This window comes from Cuculus canorus, chromosome 3 (genome assembly GCF_017976375.1).
Source record: "Cuculus canorus isolate bCucCan1 chromosome 3, bCucCan1.pri, whole genome shotgun sequence".
Lineage (NCBI taxonomy): Eukaryota > Metazoa > Chordata > Aves > Cuculiformes > Cuculidae > Cuculus > Cuculus canorus.
The window spans coordinates 79085859-79107850 of record NC_071403.1 but is presented as its reverse complement, the minus strand read 5'-3'; the positions used below and the strand labels follow the sequence as shown (position 1 = coordinate 79107850).

The following is a 21992-nucleotide window of genomic DNA, read 5'->3' as shown; positions in this document are numbered from 1 at the left end:
AGAGGTGTGAAATCTTGTGCATTATGTGTAGTCATTGGCTATGTTTAAATTTTTTCCCAAACATTTCACATGTTTAGACAGAGAAGCAAATACATACATAGGCAATTCTCAGGAATGAGAATCTCAGCTTTTCATTGTTAAATGCTCCTCTCCAGTAATTGCTGTGAAAAATTTTAAGGCAATGATTTAAAAAATATGTAACTGATTAGAGAGAATTGAATTGGGTAAATCAGTTACATGTGCAACCTCAGTTTTAGAGGAAGAAACAGCCGTTAATTGACGGAAAAAGCTGCCTGAATACATTTCCATTTACCAGGTACAGGCCAAAGAGACCTGGCAGGGCTAAATTAAGATTTTTCAGATGACAATTTGAACATTTTAATCTGTGATAGTAAAAGAAAAACCCTGTTCACCAAGCAACTAAAGTTAGACATTTAAATTATGCAGCTGATTTCCAGAGGTGTGCAAATACAGTACAGTACCCAATGAAGTCAGAGAGAGATGAGAAGTGCTCAGAGCACAGATGGGGGGAGAAAAAAAAAATTGCACATGCTGCTCTCAGGTGTCTAAGGCTAGGTTTAATCACTTAAGGAGCGATACTTTTAAATCCCGTCTCCAAAGGTGCCTTGGACAAGCTCTGCTGTGAGGATGGGGGTGGTGAGATCTATATGCACATGGTGCTTGGGTGAAACAACTTTCAACAGCTGTCAGAAATTTAAGTCCTGATTTTTAAAAAAAAATCTGAACTCAAAATGGAAATTATAAGCCGTTCCTGTTGCCAAAGATTACCATTGGCTCGAAAGAGTTTTTGAGACTATATTTGAACAACAGTGTTTAAAACCAGAGTCTTTTACATGATGGTACTGGCTATTTGCATGAATGTATGAGGAAAGCCTCCTGAGGCTTCTCCAGCACTGGATTAGATGAAGTCATGCCCAGGTCAGTGCAGCCAGAAGGATGGTCCTGATAAGGCAAGAAAGGAATGAATGTGAAATGAGAGGGGAGATACAGGTGATTCATTGCTAATCCTAAGAGTTTGCTTACTCACCATGTCAGAAAAAAAAAAACCAGACTAGAAGTGGCACAAAATTTTATTCAAAGAAATATTATAAAATAACTTTATCCTAAATAAAATGAATTAATTAAAATTAACAGAGGTGTTCTTTTTTCCAACCGAAGAAACAAAATTACTTAAAGATTTTTTCTTTTTTCTGAGTGTCACTTAGGAAAACATTCTCATATGGGGGAACAGAAGAAAGTCCCTGCATTCTGGAGGGTTCCCCATGGTTTTCACTCAGGTATTTGTGGTGTCAGGGTCTGCTGTGAGGCTGCAGTCTGGAGGCATTGGCAACCCTCAGTGAGCTTGGAAGCAGTTTTGTGAACAGCCACATTACTGCACAGTGGTGTCTCCCTACAAATACTGTGCTAAGTGAGCTTCCTGGCTGGCCAGTTACGATGAAAAAATGGCACTACCACAATTTTAAGATGACAGTGCTATAGCAAACCAGTCATCATATGTTTGAGTTACTAGCACAAGCAGGAGATTTAAAGTATTATGAAAATATATGCATTCTGAAGTGCTGTGAATTATACCAAATAATTCTGAATATCTCTTTTGCTATACTAATGAATCAAAGCAGAGCTTACCACATTATCTGCAATCACCATGGAGAAAAAAGATTTCAGTGTACATAGTTTCTGTATAAATAGTGCATCCCCAGCACATTCTTTAATTAAGTAGTGTCTGATTGCATAATAATAACAATAATAAAGAGAGAGATGTCCAGCTTGCACACAGGCCAATTAAAGTATCAAGAGCACAAGGATAAGGCACTCCTGCCTGGGGAAAAGTCAGTAGGGAGGTGTCTAGCTTCACAGCGTACTCATCTCTGTGTCTTTGCCTCACATCAGCCCTTCTGACAGCAAATCATGGAGTCTGAAGACCTTTTTCCCTGAATCCTTGCACAGAAACACGTTGTAGAAACAGCACAGGCTCCACCATTTTAGAGGCTCCTGGCAGAAATCAAGGAAGTCGTGACTGCAGCATGGAGGCACAACTTATCAGTTTGGGTGAGGTTTCAGCACTTGAGTAATTTGCATTGAGCCTTACAGCTTTGCTGGGTAGGATTTTTCACCAGCTGGAGGGACCAGACCCACTGGGTGCCATGCATACTTGAGAATTCATGGAAAGCAGTTAGCTGGAGGAATGTACTTTATGGGATGGCTAGATCGTATGGTTATGGCCTGAAATAGGAGATCCCAACCTGAACCACTTTATTGGTTTCTCATGGTGAGAGGCAGAATACAAAGATCACATAATTCATGCTGGGGAGTGGATATGAAAAGAGAATGTAGGGAAAACCTGTGACAACTCACAGACTCCACAGCTATCTTACCATAATTATAGCTAATGGCCTGATACCAGTAATAAGCACCCTCAAATTTAATACATTCCTCATTCAGCTTGTAGAAACTCCCTTTACAGAGATGGTCCAAAAGAGGAATGATTTAAAAACTAGGATGCTAGAATTATGCATTGCTAACAACATCGGCATAAAAGCAGTAGAGAAGCGGGTGTTCTGAATCCTTGGAGACTATAATTTACCAACCAAAAGGAATTTCTGTCAGTTGACAAAATTCATAACATGTTTTTTTACCCTTTGCACAGGAGAAGTGGGTGGTCAAGACTGTACCAGTATGGCTGGAAGGACACTTCTGCTTCAGCATTGCTGTGGTGGGGCTGGCCAGGTGGCTGGAAAAGCAACACCTGTGCTGTGATTTCTTGGGCACATCCCAGCCTAGACATACGCATACTAATGCACTGCTCAGATGGCCTTTTCTGGAGGATAATTGCTTGCACTGCCCTGAGCGCGGGAATGGGCCACTTTAGGGAATGAGTCTGCTCCTTAAGATACATCCACTTATTCTCTTCTCAGCACTGCAGAAGGGCAAATGTCCCTGGTTCAGGCCTTCAAAATAATGAGGTAAAATGGACTCAGCACCATTAAAACCTCTCTGAAGACAGGACTAAATATTAGAATATCTAACTGAAAAAAAAACCCAACAGGCAAACACAGCCTGCTTTGGCAGGACCCTTCCTCAAAAAGCTATGGTAAAAACTCCCTGGTCACAGAGGGAGAGCTGGGAAGTAAACATGAAGTAGTCTGCAGAGATGGTAAGAAAGAACAACTAAGCCAAAACACAGCTAAAGACACTGACAACAATGGAAAAGGAGGTTCTGCCAGCAGTTTGCAATACTGCAGGCAGAGACCAGGGTTTTCCTTCTCCAAATAAAAACAGGTGAACAGTAGAAGGGCAACTTGCTGTTATCCCCATTAAAAAGGGGAAATAAACTGACAGGCATACGCTTAGGTTGAATGCAGACTGTCTTAGATCAAACCCAATCTGCTTTCGGCTGAAAGAATTTCGCTTCTCGTATATATTAACTTGAGTTTTGACGTAGGTCGTGACTATCAGCCTCATGCTTTGATCACACGCTCCAGAGATAGCCAGGTTCAGAGCCATTTTCTCTCCAAATGCTTCCTAAATTTGGCTGTTTAAAATAGGATTTATGTATATTTAAGTATCCAACAATATGTCCAGTTCAAAATATCAGGGTTCATCAATGGCCTCATTCATGTGCTTGAAATAAAGCACGTGCTGAAGGATGCTGCTGAATTAAGGCCTGCAGTACTGGCTTTCCAGAAATACTGAGCTCCCGGGTGCTGCTGTGTAAACAGACAGCTCTTTATTTTGGAAGCCTAAGTATAGAACTGGTGCCCAACTTTAGATAATCAGAATTTTATCCTCTTCTACAAAGACCTTGCGAAACACAAGTTTTCACCATAAAGCCAACAGTTGCCTTTTATGTTTTTACCCAACTTTACTGAATCTAGAGTCAAAAGTTTCTCAGTCTTTTTGCCACTAAATAAAAAAACAAAATCTCATGATTCTTTTATAAAGAAAAATACAGGGCATATAGCTTCCTTGCCCTGGACACACTTACATTTAGCTTGGTTCATTTCCAAAGGCCGTGATCCAACAAGATATTCAAACACCTGTATAACTTAAACACATTTTTCAGTACTGAACTGAACTTTGGTGATGAAGAAAGTAGGGAAAAATAAATTCTGTTAAAACACCACTTTATTTCTTTCAAATCTAATTTTGAGAGGATCTTGACTGCAATGCATCATTGAAAAATATTTCCTTCTTTGTGTAGAATATTTTAACATTAAGCCAGATATTTTTATATTTCCACAAATTAAATGCACCATGGCTGAAAGTTTGACAGAAGCTTTAATTTGCACATAAAAAGGTAGAACGATTTCAGTTTTGACAGCATAAGCTTTTGATTTGTTAATAAAGGCAATTCTTTCTCAATTGTGAACATATTCCCCAAATAAGACAATACAGTTTGTAACAAAAAATCATCTTCCTGGCGTGGAGAATAAACTTTTGATCCAAAGTTATTACAGAAATTCAAATTTTATAAAACTAAAAGAAGGAAAATTTCACATTCAAGCTTTAGTAGTAACAGAACAAGAATCAGAGGAAGATGCATGCTCCTGCCACATTCTCTATACCAATTATTAATGTAACTTACCTTCAATATATTTGGATGAAGTTTACTGCTAGAAAGTCCCTGCAGTAAGTTGAAGCTATTTGGGTGTTGGGGTGAGAAAAGCTGTGTGTGTTTGGGAATGGTTTTGCTGAAAACCAAAGCAGATTTTCCTTGCAATGTTCTAATCAAACTGCAATCTAAGAAAACTATGATTTGAGGTTCTTGTGATGAAACCCAAGCACCACAAAGTTTGTAAATGAAGATATAACTGAGGGAAGCAGAGGTCAAGCTGTCAGATTGACCTTCTCTGTGCCATGTTCTCCTTTTATCCTGAAAGACCACAGAGGAGGAGAGAGTGTGGAGCCATGAATTGGTTTGAGCAGAGCCAGCTGAAGTATGGAAAAAAAAACATTTGGCTTTCTGATCTCAGATCAAACAAATTATTCAAAACTTTTCCCCATGTGACAGCCAAAAGGTGCGGCATGGAAGCAAAGCTGAAAGTACCCGGGATTCATTTCAGTATATGAAAGGGTAAAGAAGTACCCGCCCATGGGCCTGCCAAGTTCTCAGCTTTTACAGGCTCAGCAAGCACTTTGCTCTGGCACCAAAAGTTGACTAAAGCTTCTTCATGAAACAAGCAAACCTCCCAAACAGTTTGAGGTACAAATTAGCCAGTGTCGTTATGACAAGTCCACCCCTTTCAACTCTGAGAGCAGCCACTAATCCAGACCACCAGGATGAGCTCCTGGATATCACTTGTGTGGCCATGTGCAAAGCAATGAGCAAACTATATGAATGTAACTGAAATAAGATGTAACGCTTCTCCCACACATTACTAGAAAACTCTTCCAGGACATCTGCAGCCAGGGCACGAAGCTGTTGACTGTCTGTGTCACTGGAGAGAGTGGTTACTTACAGATGATTGGCAGCAGCATATCCTGCTATAATGCTAACTAAGCCTGTGACACAGCCTGCTATCAATATTTTACTCTATTGCACATCGCATTTTGCAGTGACACTAGATACAGAGCTCTGAAGCTTACTGGTACATAGTCATTTAATAACAAAGTCTCTTGATTTTTGTAAACTTCCAAGTTTTTACTGGAAGGAGTCAAGCAGTTCATTATTAAAAGATATTTTTTGTTTTCCAAACAGTATCCCCTCATGCTTTTCTTTGCTTGCATCTCACCACAGTTGCCTCCTAATCCAGTGTTGGTGAAACAAGGCTGAAGGTATTTTGATCATGTTTTCACACTTCTGATGTACAGTTGCCTTGTCTCCTTCCACTTTCCTTCTGACTACACTCTGCTTCACAAATGCAGCCATCTGGCACAACATCTCATTTTTTTTTTTTTTAATTATCAACACCTGAGTAATCAGACCCCTTTTTTCTCTCTCTCTCTTTTTTTTTTTTTTCCTTTTTAAATAAAGCAACCGTTTCTAACTCCAATGCATAGGTTTATAATAGGCAAGCCACATCCCATTAAAGAAAAGCAGCAGAAGTGAGAGGTCACTGGTATTAATGCTAGAAAACATGTAGGGTGAGATGAGTGAAGGAAAAAAACATCCAGCATTTTCAATGAGATTGTTACAAGTTATCTCCAACACATTTTATTTTCTTCACGTTGGTTTACTTACAGCTTCAGAAATGGTTATTTTAAAAGTTAAATCTCCAGGTTTGTACAGTAAAGATGCTAGACTCAATTGCCCTAGTGGAAAGACCAATGGGGCACCAGAGACAGCACATGGGACACAGCAGTATCACATGCCGGAGCAAATCCAGCTTGGTGTGGTAGGAGTGGCATTTAAAGAGCATTCATTTCATTGCTGGACCCTATTCTTGACTATGGCAATCATTTGTGTCACGGACAGTTTAGTAGTATAGCCACCTCTGTGAGTGGGAACAAACTCGATAGTTTAATTCTCTCTCTTTATGGCAATTGTCTGCAGTTCCACTAACTCCAACAGATTCACGCTGGGAAGGGATTTCCCTTTCACAGAGTTCAGTGCATTGGTCACGTCTGAATACAGTTCTTTAATATCACAATTCACAGTAACATTAAGTCAAGCATCAATCGAACCCTTTCTTCTATATTTTGTTTATTGCAAAATGAAGTATCTCCATATATTGTGTGCATGGAATAAACTTATAAAAGCATTGATGGCAAAGTTATGGCCTCAAAAATTCTGAAGGATCTTACTACACATTGCTGTTTGGCCAAAGTTGCATCCCAAGAGATTTTTCCTGGCCTTGTCTCAAAGGACATCTTTCAGCCTTACTCTCTCTCGCTGACACTCACCTTTCCCATGCTGGAAATAAATTTGATAACGCTAACTTGATCTCCACCTGGCTGCCATCTCCTCCACACATCTGATCCTACCCCTGAACTCTATCCCTCTTGAAATAAAAGATGGCCACGACCCTGCAGACCACCTGACCTGGAAACTCTGCACAGATATATGAGCAATGGAGCAACTGTGCCAAAGGAAACTCACAAATCACATACTCTGGGCAGTAGGACAACTGGCAGAAAGACAAAATAAAATGACTGCCTCTCTAACTTTCACAGACTCCCTCAGCCGACGCCACTACAGTCTGCTGCTGAAGCCTATCTGAATCAGCTAAACCATTGCCTACCAGCAAAACAGATACCCAAGAACAGAGGAGCAGAAGGGGCATAAGGAACAGATTTCAAGTGGCTGCCCTATAAGCACATTACCTGGCCAGTCCCTTCGAGTAGTGCAGTATGTTCGGATAGAAAGTAATTACTGCAGCACCTGAAATAAAGACACGAACTATCAGGCACCACAGCTGATGCCCCATCTTTCAAGTTGTCACAAACCACAGATGTCAACAGTATGATTTTTGCTGTCAATATCAATTTGGAAAGTGCCATTGATAATGTGCCAGTACAATTCAATAATGTTTGACTCTACAGGTTGAACCTGCACTGAAATTCTTGCTTTTTTCTCCATGTGTTTTAAACAGACTTTTCAAGTAGACTTGAAGCTTGGCAAGTGTACTGGGCACGTGTGCCACATCAATTCAGTGTTCCTTTGCTTTGGTGGGTTAACAAAGGAGATTTTGTGATGCTACACAAGCAGCATCCTCCCTCTATTACTGGTCAGCATGGGCCATAGTGTTCCTCTTGGATGAATTTTACAGCTCATGAAGATGCCAAAGGGGAGGGAAGAAATTTGACCTTAAACACCCAATCTAGATCCCCTCAGGACCTGTATGCAGACTCAGAACCAAGCTAGGACAATCTGGACTTGTTTTTTTGTGATAAATACCTGTTTTTCAAGATGCAGCCATCTGGAAGATTCCCTTCTTCACTTTCAACTTGAAAAGACAGATTGAGCAGTTAGTGGGGGAAGACAAAGGCCATGAAAATTACAAGCTGTATAAAAAAGTTTCTTTGCAAATAACAGTTTAATACCACTAAGAAGTTAGGTTAAAATGGTTTCAAAGTCTAAAATTAGTTACATTTTAAACTAACAGCATATGCTTTTATTGTCTCTGATCTAAAATATAATCCCAGGAGGCTGTGAAAAGCATGCAAATTATGGAAAGCTAATTTGCTCCAACAGCGACACCTCCCCTGTAGTTGGGAGGTCTATCAGACCTAGTGTACTCTCCATTATTTGCATATTAATAGCACCTGCTGAAATACTTTGGATTTTACTTTTTCTGCCAGCAGAGGGACAAAACAAACAAACAAAAAATATATAAAATTCCTTTCATACAGATTTGATGAACAATAAACTATTTAGACAGTGCTAAGAATGCCAAATTAGTGAGAGGCAGTGGGGTAGGATTGCAGATGCCATCTGTGATTTTCAGGGAAACTGGAGTGCAAGTTCACTTAAAAAAAAAAAATCCCAAATAAAAAAAAAACCCAAACAACAAACAACAAAAAAAGCCCTCTCTGGAAAGTGCTGGGTAATTTGAAATCACTCACTTGGCTCAAGTCTGAAGAATGGAAAAGTTTAAGTAAAGAAATCCAGACACTGCAGCAAGAAAAAAACAAAAAAATAACAAAAGCCCCTATATATCCACAACCATCAAAAGCAGAACCCCCCAAAGTGGACCTTGATTAAAAATCTACAAAACCCCAGGCTTTGATATTAGCCAGGCCTGCAAAGCCCAGTCCCCTGCACATAAAACAAAAAATAAATTAAAACCAGCTACAGTCTGAGATTTACTTAACAAGCAAACTTCCAATCTCTGCTTATGACCACTGCTTCCCCTTCTGGCCCCCTAACTATAAAAAAAGCCCCTTGTATGTTCCTATAGCTCATCTTCTTCAGGGTAAGGGTGAAAGCAGCTTCCTTTCCATGGTAGCAAATGGAAAAAGCTCACTTTTCAGTGCAAAGCCGAGCCAGAGCCCGCAGGCTGGATGTATAACATATGCCTCTCTCTGTAGAGTGGATTCGGGAAGCTGACCAGGGAGGCCAGGGCATTCCTCCGTACCTCTTTTTCCAATCAGGCAGTTGATATTCATAAAGAAGCACTGGCCATGTACTTATATTCCTTTTAAGAGTTACAAGGAGCCTGTATTTCTCCCTGCTTCTTAAACCCACTGCTTTAATTCTGATTATGCACCCTTTTTTAAATAGGCACTGAAAGGCCCACTAGAGTTATTTACTGCTGGCGTGCTGAACTTCTGCAGCATTTTAACTACCTTCATATTCAAACGAAGAAGTCAACTGACGTTAAATTAAAAAGACTAAATTGTTTTCCGCACTTTAAAAAAGTAGTGAAGGAGTGTTTCATGTAGGACAGTGAAACAGAAGTGTGATATTTTGAGCAGCCTCGCAAGTGCTCTGCTAGGAGGGTGAATTGAAAGTCTGTTCTGAGCAAGGGCAGTCTTCAGCTGCCATCCTGGCAAAATCCTGCCTTCACCTTCCCATGTGGCAGCAGAGACCCCCAACTTCATCCCTTTGTGTTATGTGACTCCCACGTGAGGAGGACGGAGAAAAGAAGGGACTGTTATTGGGCAATATATTATTGGCCTCCTCTCTCCACTACAGACAGAGCTCAATATGTCTTTTAGCTTTGTACAGCCAAAGGAGACCTATGAAAACCTTGCTCAGTGTCAATTATAATTACCGAAGGAGGCAATCAAACGTTACTGCAATGAGGACCCCTGAAATGCTATAGACAGGCAACTCCCACCATGGCTGTCAACAAATGCTAATTCTCATTAATGTATATGGAACGCTTAAATGCAGCAACAGTGGTAGCTATTAGTATTAGCTGGTGGCTAATTAGTAATAAGTAGTAGAACTAGTTAAAATTGGAGGATGGCAAGCAGATGAAGATCACATGATTCAGCTCAAAGCTTGTGATCACTGTTGAAAATAATATTCAGCATATTTCTGCATAGTCAAGAACCTCTAATCAGCTGGAATGGAAAAGGATTACCAGAGGGTTCCTGGAAAGCTTTTGTCATTCAGGGCACTGAGAAGCAAAGCTGTCCCTAAGGTTTAAGGTACTACTTTGAAACTATTAAGGACTGAGCGTTGCTATCATCCAGATAGATTCAGGGCCCTATAAAAATGGGTTTGCACCCATTTCTAGAAAAAAGAGAGCAGGATTTAACTCCTCTAACTCTTCTATGTCCAGTAATCAGTTACCTGCTCCGCATTCATCATGGATGCTCTGTTTCAGGGATGGTGAGAGCACGCACTGCCCATCGGCAGGGCAAATGTTTCCACCAACACAGAGAAAGCCCAGCCCCAAGAAGCAGGGCTTGGTAACCCAAAAAGTCTGCCGCAACACAGCCTTCCCTGCTGGCATGCTGTGTTTCAAAGAGGTGAAGGCATGAGGAGTGTTCAGAGGGACCTGTCCTCTCACAGTCAGGAACATCCTGCCCTGGGTTATAGCGTGGCAGGAGGAGATCTGCTGTTACCACCTGCCCTGTATGTGGCTAGAAACTTCCCATGCTGCCGGTGCCCCAGCCTTTCTATGAAGTGTTCTTTCAAACATGAAGAGCCATGTATTCATAATGACAGCAATAAAAGTAATAATAAAAAACTCACCCTGGAAAGCAAAACCCAGGCCATTACCTATTATATCAAATTGAATGGGATGCTCCTTACCTGAAATTTCATGAGCAATTAGCAAACAGAATTATCCACAAATGTGTGTATGCCTTATTATCCTTGTAGCGATTTCAGCAGCCACGTTACAAGCTTGCAGTTTGCTATTTAGCAGTCTCCAGACAACAGCTTTTTCTTCTTTCTATTTTTTTAACAGGAAGTTCATGGCAGCCAGTGTTTTACCACCTGCACACTGGGGGAGAGAAAAAGCAAGGGGGAGAGGATCAATATATACATTATGTTTATATTCAGCAAGAGCATGTTGCAGAGTGGGGAGTTGTGATGAGTGCGTTTGCATTGTCTGTGAAAGGATCCTCGGTGGCACTGCAGCTGGAAAAATAATGGAAGATCAGGGGACTGTCTTCAGTGACAAACTTTCATCTGGTAAGTTACAATTATATCGTAGGAAATGATACCATAGACCACAACTAATTTGTGAATTCCAGGAAAGGCAGATCACTGATTCTTCATCAGGGCTGCAGAACCTGATCTATAAAAATTTGGGCCTCAGCAGGAGGTTGTGTGTAATTGTGACTTGCATTTCAATTCTTAGTCCACCACAACTTTTAAATCTTCCCGCAGCACTATCACAATGGAAATTTTTGTTCTCAGTGTGCTCAAAATACATATTAAAAATAAAAAGTCTGGGTACAATGGAAGTCAGCTGTTAATGGGGAAGAATGTGGCATTTATGCTCAAATTGTTTCACAAAACACCATTACATGTGAGTCTTTCATCATTTTATGGGGGATCGAGTCCCCTGACGCCATCTTCAGGGAATTCATGTGGTGCTTGTCACTATCATTCCACTTGCACAAACACCACAGTCCTTTCAATCTTTATCTGCCCAGAACTCAGCATATGTTACATTATTTAGTTTTTGTATGAAGCTTTTCTGTATGAAGAATTCACAACAAATAAAAGCCATTTTCCTGGAAAAAACAAGCTTGTGAGTGACGGTTAAGGGAATTTCGGTCAGGCCCCCTTTACAGGAGATGGCAGCAGCTCTGCCATCCTTCCCGCTGGCTGATGGCACAGGTCCAACTCATCCTACACAAACCAGCAAACAGCACTGGCAACTATGGCATGATGCTCATGTATTTCCCAAAAAAACTTTATGGGTCAACCTATGAATCCCGTATACATACTGGAGATGAGATATTAATAGTAACAGGAGGGCTTCCCAGTGCTGCCACTGAATCAGACAGGGTAAAGAAAAATCTACTCCTAACTCCTTCAGCCAAGGAAATGTTCCACATCAAATGCTCACAGCCTCTTAACCCAGTGTCAACAAAGACAGGTCTTCATGCCCTTCCTGTGTGTTTGTAAAGCCAACTGAGCCAAACTCTTTGAGAGGAAGCCAGTGCACGGAGCCATCCACGGGCCACAGAAGATGATTATTAATGTTCTGGCAGAGGTCAGATGTCTCTCCTTAGCCAGGTTTTGTCCCAAAGAGCTTCATACAACTATGAATTCAATTTTACATTTATTTTGGCAATTTTATATGTGTTTTCCTATGTATAGAATTTTATTGCCACTTACTCAGATATGGCTAAAATCAGCAACCCTTCAGCTGATTGAATTTCCACGGTGCAAGATTTTGTCTACCAGCAACAGGAGAACACCAAATACACATCCCAAATGTGCTTCCAAGTTTCTTTCTGCGTTTGCTGTTCCTGGAGTTGATAGGGGCTTTGTATTGACTTCAGTAGACACAGGCTTAACGAGGGACATTTTTCTACCCACCTCGTAAAAGCACTTCCATTCCCTTGCTCTAATTTGCCATGTTGGGACACAGTGATTTGTTTTATTGCATAGTGATACATGCTGGCATTTGCAAGATTGCAGCACTTTCACTGTGAACTTTCATACAAGCTGCTCCCCTATGACAAATGGAAAGCAAATCTCCACACTGAAGGTTACAGCTCTTCTTGAAATGCACTTAGTGAAGTGTCTTGTTCCATAAGGAAGAGGCCAAGCTTTGGAGAAGTTACTCCCATATTTGAGTACCTGTATTCAGAGACTTTTACAGGGGGTTGATTCTACAATATAACAAGACACTGGCTCTGTCTGAGGTTTCTGAGCTGGGATATCCCAAACAGTCACTTACTTTTTGAAATGTTTGCTTTGACTCCGCTAAACATCTGAGAGGCTAATCAGAATATTTCAGACTCAAAAAGAAGACTGGACCTGAACTTCCCACTAAAAATAAATAAATACAAATCCTCTTAAAATGCAGGATAAATAATTTTCATTTCTTTAAGGACACTTCCTTCTTAAGAGCACAGAAAGCAGTCAGAAATACAGATCTTACCAACTGCTCTTCAGCTTAACATCTCTGGCATTCAAAACATACAACTTCTGTGTTTGTACTACATTTCCCTAACAGCTTACATCGAGGCCAAACAGACAGCATTCTGCAAAGGTCTAAAATAAGCTTATTTAAAAGAGCAAGGTCAATGCCCAACATATGTCAGATTCTGTGAGTAGAAATCAAAGACTTAGAAGCAAATGGAATATGTCAGAACTCGGTGGTTTCCCATGCCAGGCTCTCTTACCGAGTTTGCATTTCTGCTGCCAAAACCAGTAACAATCCCTTCATATGGACTTCAGCTTTGGAAAAGTGTCTAAAACAACCCCCCACGTCTGCACATAGGCTACTTAGCTCAATAAATAAAACTAATGTGTAGATAAATGTGTTTATCTGTACATGCTATTTATTGTCTCTATAACTGTATTTTTCTTTTAATGGGACACATCCTGATTCCATGCTTCAGCCCTAGGCTTTATTAAAATCATACTAAAAGCAGTAGTAATGTAGTTAATTCGAGTTTTAACATGGCCGTCAAGAGAAAAAAGAATGTTAAAATAGGAAAATAGATAGAAACAGAATTTAAAAATTTCTAAAAAAACCTCCATTCTACTCCACTTTGATCTTTGCAAAAATGAACATTTTTTTAAATAAAAAAAGGAAAACTTCTTCCGCTATCCAGATAAAGTAACTTGTCCTGGTCTTTTAAACCATACCTTGCAGGATAAAATTTGTGATTTCAATTAAAATACACCATTGTCACTTTAGTCTCCCTCTTTGGTATTTTAAATTGATCCTAATGGCTTTGCCTTAAGTGATTTGCATCCCATAGTGAATCCCTGTCACTTACAGCACCTCCCACTATTGCCCTCCCGAACAATCACTACCAGATAATCACTTCTTTCCCCTTCTCCCAACATTATTACTTGCTTCCCCTCTGACTCTGCGTGCTGGTACAGTCTGCAATGTATTTGCTCTTTAACATCTTTAACATATGGCTTGTTGCTCCAGCACACAACAGTCAGGGATTTAATAGAAGGATAAAGGCTACATGAAAAAAACCGTACCAATGGCTCTACAGGTAGGTTTGTGTTTCTCCATGGCGTGTTTTCCAGGCTGCAAACTGGAAAGTGAGGAAAGAAATAGCAAGCGAGAAAGAGTGGGTTGTGATTAAAATCCCTCTTATGCCATACTCACAATTTAGGGCCTGGCAGAGACCATCTGAGGTGAACATGTTTAGGAGTGCAAAATTTCCTTTGGGGACTTTCTACCCAAAAGATGCCATCAGCAGAGCCCCTAAAAGGCTTTGCTTGAAAGCTAACACCAGAGCTGCCCTCTGCCCTCTGTCCTTCAGCATTGCAGCCCTCACACCACCTTGGTGTACATGTGAAGATGTACAGGGAACCACAAGTTCTAAGAGGAGGATCCTTTCTCCTTTGCCTTTCATAGATCTTACTGTTAATTGAAAAATCATTCAGTTTGCATTATTGTCCTCTGCCACGCATAATTCCAACCTTTCTCTTTATTCTGCTTATTAAACTAAATGGAGTCTTGTTTTTCTGACTCCATCTATCAAAGACTCTAGATGGACAGCCAGTGTTATGGGAAGGAAAAAAAACCCCCACAAACTAATAATATTAGGAAGCATCTCTTTATGCACATTTATGAAATCTACCACCAGGTGACTCCATTCTAAAATAACTGTATTTTCATAAAACAAAACACTTTCTTTCCTACCCCCTGAACATGATGATAATGCTCCCCTCCGTAGGATTTAACTCTTTCAAAAAAAATAAATAGCACTCTTACTCAAGATATGAACTATTTCTTTTCAAATAGCACAAGAAATCATATTACACAGATTCAAGGATTTCTGGAACAGCCTGATCCAGTCTAATCAGATCTGATTAATTCAAATCAAACCACAAATCTTAGATTTATTTTGCTTTAAAATCTCAAGATCAACAAATCAGCAGCATGTAGGTATCACAGAGGCAGTTAACATGGAAAGCCTACAGACATGGAATCTCATAGAGTCAAATGGATATAATTAAACGTTTGCAACCATTTATTAATATTTTATATATTCAAATATATACAGAGCAGATAGGACCAGTTAGAGGGATGCTCTTCACAGGGGACTTTATTATATTTATGCCCAAGAACAGGAGATCCAGCTTAGGTGTCAAAGGCCATTTCTTCAAAATAGAAAAATTATTAACAAATAATAGGGTCATGTGGGAGGGTTTGTAACACAGAACTGCACTAAAGCATGCAATGATCTACACAGATAATCAAAGTGCTTGTGTGACACCAAGCACAGCAGAATAAATAAGATAAAATAAAACAATGTTACAAATGCAAGATGGCAAGTGCAAAATAGGTAGCTGTGCAGGAATTACTTCAGAGATTTACTGAGCCATTATTTTTGTGGACCACATACTCAGGCTCTCAGACCTGACCAGTTTAATCCACATCAGACCAGGGAGACATGAGGTCAGGAGGCTGAATGTGGATTTGGGCACTTGGCACAGCTGTTTTCCTTAGGTGCAATACACTTGTCACTAGCGGTGGCATTTTGCATTTGCTGTATGGCAGCATATGTGCTTGCCACATTTGGGACCCATTATATCTCTTTACCCTCCAGCCACTTCCCTTCCCTTCTTGTTAGCTGTACGTCCATATATTCTTCCATGCTCTTTTGCTACATTGCAGTGCCAGCTCTTTGCCCCCTCTGCTTTCTCTGCCAACTCGGCAAACTGCCTACACTCTTTACAAGCTTGCCATATGACAACCATCCATAGATGGGGCAGAATTTTTATACATATTAATAAATTTTTATACATATGTGTATATATATGTATATATACACATATATACATATGTGTATATATATGCACACGCATCTATACAAACACATATCCAGAAATGTTCTATCATATCTGTTCTATCATTGAAACTTTACATGTTCAGAAATATTTTTGCTATGAGGGAGAGTACACATTGACAAACAAAAGTTGAAGAATAGTAGAGGAATTCTTCAAAGCATAGCGTAAACCCAAACTAGAAGCTGAGGTGAATAAAAAGGGGAGGGGATGGACTATATGTTCACATTTCAGCCTCTGCAATTAAAACCATAGTTGCTGCAATAGCACAGACCAATTAGCATACGTTGATATATTGGCTTGTAGTATCTGACTGCATGTCCAAAAGAGGTACTTAAATGTTTCCGCTTGCCTTGTACACACACTTGCACAGACAGGACTGACTGCAGGACTCATTTTTGCTCAGTGTTGGGTCATTGCATACGACAACAACAGTTAAGAAGAAATTTGGTTGATGTCTCATTTTGAAGGGTTGTACTTCCAGCCTCCTAACTCTAAATACACAATGCTTCCTACCAGGATGCTGCGTCGTTCCTTCAAAGGAAAAAGACTTTGGTCTGGAGAAAGAAGCTTTCCAGCTAAGCAGTACCCAAGGACAGCAGAGTCTCTTTCTCGAGTGCCCTGGAGTTGTGGAGGTGCAGTCAACAAAGGAATATGAGCTTCAGATAAAAAAGCTTTGCACTCTTTTAAAGAAGAATGTTAAAAATGTAGCAGCCTCTGATTCACATTTTTGCAATTATAACTATGTCCTTGATGACCAGTGTTCAGACAAGGCCTCCTTGTCCCCCTCAAAATCAGAAAAAACAGGGTTTGGGAGCTTCATGCCTGGTTGCACAGATGAGAGCCAGTCCAGTGAAGAGATCCCCTGGGAAATGAAGATCCATGTTCAGCTTTCTCTTTCCACAAATATGAGCAAGTTTAAAATAAAAAGTTCAGTTTATAATAAAACTCAAACCTCCAAACTCTAATTAAACAGTTGTTTTTTTTAAAAAAAGAAAACCCACAACCCAACTACTCACCTCTGGGCTGCTTCTGTTTTCATTAAATTTATCTTTAGGTATTTTCTAAAATCTCATCCCAAGGAAGCAATCACAAAAACCCATTAGGGTTATTTTTATACAATGGTGAGGACAATGAATTACCTTCCTGATGTAGCTCCTGTCTAGGTAAGTGACACAGCCAAACCTTGATCTACATGTCCTGTATGCCAGGCCTGCTGTTTTTAAATGCTACTCAAAGGCAGCAGTTCGGAAAATGATGTTACAGGCATGGCCTACGCAGGCTGTCATCTCAGGGAGTGCCGCTTCTCTCTGCAGCCGCTCTCAGCGGCTATATCCCTCACCTGACAATTGCCTCGTTCAGCAACAGGTCAGGCCAGCAAAAATCCCTCACTTACTTTCAGGCTTCCTAAGTATCAGTGACGGAGTGCAAATTGCTTCTGGCTTTCTCTGCAGCCCCCATTACGTTAATGAATGGCATTACATAAAAAATTGCTGCTGACAACTAAATCCTTTCATAAGTCACGATGCTTTTGGACATGTTGCTCTGTTCTCCCACCCTCCCCTACACATACACACAGGAAGGAGTCCTAGGAAGAAGTTAAAAAAATAAAGGAAATTTTGTTCTGAGGTGACCATTTGTGAATTGGCATGGGAGACCAGTTTGCTCACTTTTGGATGAAAAGTTTTGAAGCAGTCGACTGGAGAGGGAGAGAGACCATCTGCAGCTCAACAGGAGACAGGTTTTTCATCGGTACCTGTTGCTGCGGAGGGGGAGGTTGTCTTAACCTCAAACACAAATGGCACGAAGGAAAATTCATAGCTGGGGCAGGAGACGTGAGAGACTGGAAAATGCCTGGCCATTTTAATGTAAATAGTTACAATACGCACATACATTTCATGCCTTCTCACTGCTCTTATGAATCTCAAGAATGTTAAGTAGGTAGGAGGCCCTTCTAAGCACTGAGATGTCCGTAGCTCACAGCAGTGCTCCCAAAGTACAGCCCATAGGCCTGAGAAGCTTTTGTAAGCAACATATGATGGCCTTTTTAATTGTGGCCAACCTTGCAGAGCAGCTGATCACCAGTGTTACAGTGGTGGCAAGATGCCTGGTGGCTGTGCAGGTCACACTCAAGGGGGAATTAGTTGAGGACATTGAGATCTCCTCTCTGTGCTTTGCACTTGTGAAGCACGTCATGTTCCATCTGCCGAACAGAAAGGTTCCGCATTTCGGGTGATTTTTGTTCAGTAGCCCCCCAGCCATGTCATTAAGTCATTAAGTTCCCTGCAGGAACAAAACTTTGAAAACTCCCTGCTGAGAAGCCTGGTACTGAAGCTACAACCTGTAATCCGGGTCAAGGTTTTATCAGCCATCAAGATCAGAAGGGAAAAAGCACTTGTAGTACATGAATGGCCAACTCAACTGCTTGGAGAAAGGAGTTGATTCAGGCTGCCAATATTGGCTCTTACACAGATAATAAACTAGACTGGCCTTTCTCCTGACATCACACTTCAATCAAAAACTTTCTCGCAAAATGTCACTTTCAAAGTTGCAGCTTTAAAAAAAAAAGTCTTTATAAAAAATTCATGGCCACAATGATCTGATAATGCAGCTTTCTGATACCAGCAGATGTTTTGTCTAACATGTTCCCTGAAGCTGTACTCTGTGCCTTCATATCTTTCATTTCCAGTTGCTATCTGCTGACTGTGGGATGTCATGTACGTACCCTATAGCGATGCGCAGCAATTCGCATCTAACACCGCCGTGCGTAATGAGCTTCACAAGATGCTTGTCGCAATAACTCCGCACTTCCCCAACCATATGGAACACAACACTCCAAAGCCCACAGACACTTTTTTTTATTACAGTTCAGATCCTTAAAACATAATCTGTGTGATGTCTAGTGAATGTACGTGAAGAGCTGCTGAAAACAAAGTTAACACTTGTTCACATCATCTGTTACAAATGTCCAATTTGGGACAATAAATTTCCTCGGAACCTGTTCTTTTGCTGACTCGTTGCTTTATCTTTTTTCTCTTTCTCTCACGTCGTTTTTTTTATGAACTATGCATATGTATTAAATGGGATTTGTTGTCCCTAGATACCAATTTGCATAAAGTGCAAGCCATCATTGGTTGGAGAGAAGCAAATTACTTCTCCAGCAAGATCACACTTCTTTTTTTTTTCTTTTTTTTTTTTTTTTTTTTTAATTTTAACAAACCGCAGGCAGAGGCTGTTAACAGCACTTAGCCAGATATGCAAAGTATCACTTTTCTCAAAAGCAGCTTGATCAATGAGAGAAAAAAAAAAAGAAGAAAGGGAAGGTATTATTCAGTTAAGTAGAATGCAGAAATGACCCAAGACTGAAGCAGCTAACCAAGTCACACACCTGTAACTGAACCTGCCCAATTCCCAGTAAAATACAATTCAAGTATGGCTTGGCACTCACAACACAAAATAAAACACCTTGAAGGAGCAGAGCCTCCCAGAATCACCACCTCCTTTTCCAAGTGTCCTCAGTGTTTTTCCGGAAAGTCCCAACTGTGATTGTTACTTTTACATCTTGCTCAGCTGCCTTGCAGAAGCCTGGCTTTCTCGTTCACATCTCCACACCTTTACACACGTTGAACACTTTCTGAAGGACTGTGTAAATACTGCCTTGAAATATCTTTACAAATGCAAGGAAGCTTTCCTCTGGGTTTCACTAATCTGCTGGCTTCTGGGCACCAGAGGTGCTCCACAGGATCGCAGCTGCCACCCTAGTAGGCTTTGGACAACTACAATCTCCCTTATTTCCTTATGCTCCTTATTGTAAAATGCTAGCAAGAGGCTTGACTATAAGAATGAGACAGATTCCCAGGTTCACAGCTAGCCCTGTATGGGACTTCTAGTTTTGAAGAGGAGGAGAGGCAGAGGAGGGAAACATTACAATGAGGACATTTACGAATATTTCAAAAAAAACCAGATTATCTAAGCAAACCTGTGATGCACAGGGTGATGTACAAACTCATCAGCCCACTACTAAAAGGATTTGCAAGCCATGAGTCAGGCTCAGTTAAAAAGTGTGGGATATTAAACTCTCTACAGGGAACACATTAGCAAGGATGCTGACCTGCAAAGTTTCCAGCTAGGTCTGAGCTTCTGGAAAATTTAGTGTTGGGACATTGCTTGAGGTATATGGGAGAAGAAGTCCTCTCTAAACATAAGCTTTTATTCTTTTGAGGTCTCCAAAAATTACTACAGGATCTGTCTCTCACTAAACAGTCACTCAGCATTTAATCTCAAGTCCATCTATATCATGTCCTTAGATTGTCCTACCTCTGAATTTAATAGACAGATGATACTCTCTTAAGAATGGTTCTTGAGATCACACAGAACATTAGTAATTGATGGCAGACATAGGCAACAGTGATGACTAGATGCTAGGGTGTCTTTCAGGGAGTTGTGGGTGCCAAAAGAACAAGCTAGGATGCAGGGTGTGTAAACTCTCAAGAGATAGTCTGTATTCCCTTGTTACCTTTAGCATCTACCCAAAGATACACAAATAGCCACAGATTTTGTGCTGTGTGATGATTTGAAGGTGGAAAAAAATAGTTTCCGTCTGCAGAAATATTGGCAACTTCTTGCGGCTTCTGCAAAAAGGCAAAAATCCCACAATTTCACACATCTCTATTATTAACGCATGCTGCTTTGTTTCCATATTTATATTTGTCACATTTAAAAGGAATGAAACAGAATTTAAAAGAAGATCCTCACTCTCAAATGATCACAAAAACACAAAGAAGTCATGCAAAGAATATGAGAAAAACTCACAAGAGGGAATTAAGTGCTGGCTTTGAAAATGGGGCTTTTTTGTAACTGAGGGCACTGTCACTGTTAACCATTAAGTTTGCTGTGGGATCAGGTGAAACCATGTTTGGGACACGTGCCCTCAGACTGGGAGAAACACATGGACCTTGTCTCTAAATTTGTTGTCTTAAAAGGCAAGAATGATAAACAACTTTCTCTCTCAGGCTTCTCTTGCTTGAAAAACCCCAGCACACTCAAGTGGCAGTTCAAAAAGGCAGTGTCTAGGTGCCTCTGTACAGGTGCATCAGCAGCCTAATTCCTCTAGAGACACACATAGTTGAAGAAACACATCGCTAAAGCCTAGCTGAACACAGCGTATGAGACCCAACTGTACAGTAGGGGCCAGATAAGACACAATCATGGCCTCTTACTGGAGCAAATTCTACATAAACCCAGGCCTTTGAAAGAGAAGAAATAAGAAAAAATGTGTTTTTCTCATTCCTTATCTACACCTACTCCATTTTACCTAAGGCTGGCTATTAGCTCAGCTGGTGATGTCACTTACTTGACTAGAACCTGTTATCATGAAAGATTTCTCACAGGATTTTCTATTTTGTTAGCTCTGCGCTTTGTGCAAGGTTATATTTCATTCCATTAGATAAAGGGTTAAGTAATTCACGTTTTATCCATATAGACTAAGTTATACTCCCTGTGGGTTGCTGGCTTTCTATTGGCTAGAATGATGACCTTGGAAACAGACAAAAATGATGCATTGTTGCAATAAATATTATAGCTTGCACCTGTTTCTAATTAAGTCTGCCAAACAATTTTAGAGATACTGAAAAGAGAAATGTGTTGGCTTCTAATCGGGTGTTCTTTGCTGTTTGATCTGGATTTTTCAGCCCCCTGCATGACCTCACCTTCTTGGTTCTTGTTTTTCTTTTTCCTTTCAGACTTGCAGAAAGCACAAGACTGAAAGAAGTCTTCTCAGAGGAACATCTCTGCCTAAAATCCATTGTAAATAAAACCTGAAAACTGGTGGATCTGCACCAGCACTCAAAGTAGTGGTCTCTTTCACCTTGTCTTCCTCTCTTCTGTTTTTGGGGGTTTTTATGTTTTGTTTTTTTTTTTTTTTTCAAATGCAGAGATTAAAACAATCTCTAGCTATTACTGATCAGAATCAGACTGACTAGGAAGCTGGAGGTTTGTGCAACTGTGTTTCAACATGATGGAGAAATAGTTCAGGAAGGATTTTCCTGCTAACACTCACCAAAGAAATGTAAATGGAGCAGTGGTCACCTTCATATTTCAGAGTTAACGATACCTTGGGAAGATTCTG

At 40.4% G+C, this 21992-nt stretch overlaps 1 long non-coding RNA gene across 17 annotated transcripts in view; it reads right to left on the bottom strand.

Annotated features, from left to right (window-relative positions):
• Nucleotides 1-21992, bottom strand: part of LOC128851802 (uncharacterized) — a 512727-nt gene that overhangs the window by 17389 nt on the left and 473346 nt on the right. For 15 of the 17 annotated variants that reach the window (XR_008449259.1, XR_008449269.1, XR_008449267.1 and 12 more), the window contains 3 exons: nucleotides 10670-10862; nucleotides 7859-7907; nucleotides 7285-7342 (listed from right to left, as the gene is read on the bottom strand). This is a non-coding gene — a long non-coding RNA (uncharacterized LOC128851802). Of the gene's footprint in view, nucleotides 1-7284; nucleotides 7343-7858; nucleotides 7908-8526; nucleotides 8576-10669; nucleotides 10863-21992 lie in introns of all 17 variants that reach the window. The other 2 variants (XR_008449265.1, XR_008449258.1) reach the window with 1 other exon arrangement.